General features: G+C 40.7%; 1 pseudogene; it reads left to right on the top strand.

Moving 5' to 3' along the window:
• The first annotated feature begins 1,368 nt into the window (after positions 1 to 1,368).
• LOC129687175 (isocitrate dehydrogenase [NADP] cytoplasmic-like) lies at positions 1,369 to 2,244 on the top strand (annotated as a pseudogene).
• The last annotated feature ends 270 nt before the right edge of the window (positions 2,245 to 2,514 follow it).

Genomic DNA, 2,514 nt, shown 5'->3' with positions numbered 1-2,514 from the left:
TTCCTGATATCCGGGGATATGTGCCATAAAACAGAAAGGCTTTACACAGATTTTCCTCATTTCTATTTCTATCTTCCATTGAGATTATATAAATTGTATGCCCAAATCTCTTTAGATAAAGGTTAGTCAACCACAGTCTTGGCTTTTCTTTTTATCTTTCTTTTTTTAAAATTTTTAAAAATTATTTGTTACAACTTATTCACTTTGTATTCCAGCTGTAGCTCCCTTTCTCATCCCTCCCAAACTCATCCTTCCTCCCTCTTCTCCTCCCTTCTCCTTCCCTAGTCCACTGATAGGGGAGGTCCTCCTCCCCTTCCATCTGACCCTAGTCTATCAAGTCTCATCATGGCTGGCTGCATTGTCTTCCTCTGTAGCCTGGTAAGATTGCTCCCCGTCAGGGGGAGGTGATCAAAGAGTCAGTCACTGAGTTCATGTCAGAGACAGTACCTGTTCCCTTTCTAGGGAACCCACTTGGACACTGAGCTGCCGTAGGCTACATCTGTGCAGGGGTTCTAGGTTAACTACACGAACGGCCCTTGGTTGGAATACCAGTCTCAGAAAAGACCCCTGTGCCCAGAATTTTTGGTTCTGTTGTTCTCCTTGTGGAGCTCCAGTCCCCTACAGGTCTTTCCATTTCCCCTTGTTTCATAAGATTCCCTGCACATAGTGACTTCCCCAATATTAGTTTCCTTTGTGACATGAACATGTTGAGATTTTTTTTCCCCAATCTCTATGTCTTGGGATTTTTATAGAACAATTTCTTTTTCAGTTTGGGTCTCATATTATATAAGAGTAACCAACCCATTGTTCTAGCACATTGCTTGAAAACTGACACCCAAGTATTCAAGGTTTCAATAGAAATCTTTCATTACTACTTTTTTGAGTAAGGGTTCTCTAGAGTAATATATATAATTTAATAGGCTGGATTACAGGCCAGCAGTCCAGCTAATCCAACACTGACTATCTAATAATGAAAAGTCCACGGGTCCAGTAGATGCTCAGTTCACGAGGTTGAATGTCTCAGCTGGACTTCAGTATATGCCAGAGTCCTGAAGAAGTAGACTGTAATGGCAGTGAAGGAATGAACCTTCCAGGGAGAGGGAGGACTAGCAGGCAAAAGAGCAAGCTTCCTTCTTTTATTTTCTTTATATAGGAGGCTTATCAAAGGTATGGCCTAGAGCAAAGCTGGATTTTCCCATCTCAAATTTCAGATTAAAGTTATAGCTTCCCATCTTAATATCAGACTAAAAATTATTTTATTAAGAAAACAGTCCCTCAGTGCGAAGGTTGTGGTGGATAATGAGCCAGCTGGGGCCAGTTGGAACAGCTTGTGTGAGTAGGGTTGTGAGCTGGGTTATTGAAGTAAAAATGTCCAGAAAAATCCATGGTGGTTCTGTGGTGGAGATGAAATGACAGGAATCATTTGGGAATTGATTAAAGAAAAACTTATTCTTCCCCATGAGGTACTGGACCTGCAAATTTATGATGTAGGAGCAGAGAATCATGATGCCACCAATAATCTGGACTCCAAGGATGCTACAGAGGCTATAAAGAAATACAAGTCAGAATCAAGTGTGCTACTATCACCCCCAATGAGAAGAGGGTTGAGGAGTTCAAACTGAAACAAATGTGGAAATCACCAATTGCCACTATTCTGGGGGGCAGTCTTTAGGGTAGCTATTATCTGCAAATATATTAATGGCTGGTTACAGGCTGGGTAAAATCCATCATCATTGGTCATCATGCTTACAAAGACCAATACAGAGCAACTTATTTTTGTTGTTCCCTGGCCTGGAAAAGTAGAGATAACCTGCACACCTAAAGGTGGAAGTCAAAAGGTGACATACACGGTACATAATTTGGAAGAAGGTGGTGCTGTTGCCATGGGCAATATGTACAATATGTACAACCAGGACAAGTCAATTGAAGGTTTGGTACACAGTTCCTTTCAAATGGCTCTGTCAAAGGGTCTTTGTACCTCAGCACCAAAAACATGATTCTGAAGAAGTATGTCAGACGCTTCAAAGACCTCTTTCAGGAGAGCTATTGCAAGCAACACAATATTCCAGTTTGAAGCTCCGAAGATCTGGCATGAGCACAGACTCATGATGACACAGTGGCCCAGGCTGTGAAATTGGAGGAAGCTTCATCTGGGCCTGTAAAAACTATGATGGTGATACACAGTCAGACTCCATGGGCCACAGTCTCCTACAAGAAGAAAAATTAAACTCAAGTTTCCCCTAATGAGAAGTTTGGTATGTAGGACTACATTTTGGAGAAACATAAACTATTAAAATACTGTATTAGTTTTCTTTTCCTCATCTAGTTCAAAACACATATTTTTTTTTCCTTTCTAGTAGTTATAAGTCTAAAATGATCTTCAGTGGGCTAAAATTAAGGGTGTGTGTGTTTGTTTGTTTGTTTGTTTGTTTGTTTGTTTGTTTTGAGATAAAGTCTCACTGTTTAGCCCTGGCTGGCCTCAAACTCAACAAGATTCTCATGCCAAAAATTAAG

This window comes from Psammomys obesus, unplaced genomic scaffold (genome assembly GCF_907164565.1).
Source record: "Psammomys obesus unplaced genomic scaffold, mPsaObe1.curated_primary_1811, whole genome shotgun sequence".
Classification (NCBI taxonomy): domain Eukaryota; kingdom Metazoa; phylum Chordata; class Mammalia; order Rodentia; family Muridae; genus Psammomys; species Psammomys obesus.
Note: the sequence above shows the minus strand (reverse complement) of the source record. Positions and strands in the feature narration are given on the sequence as shown.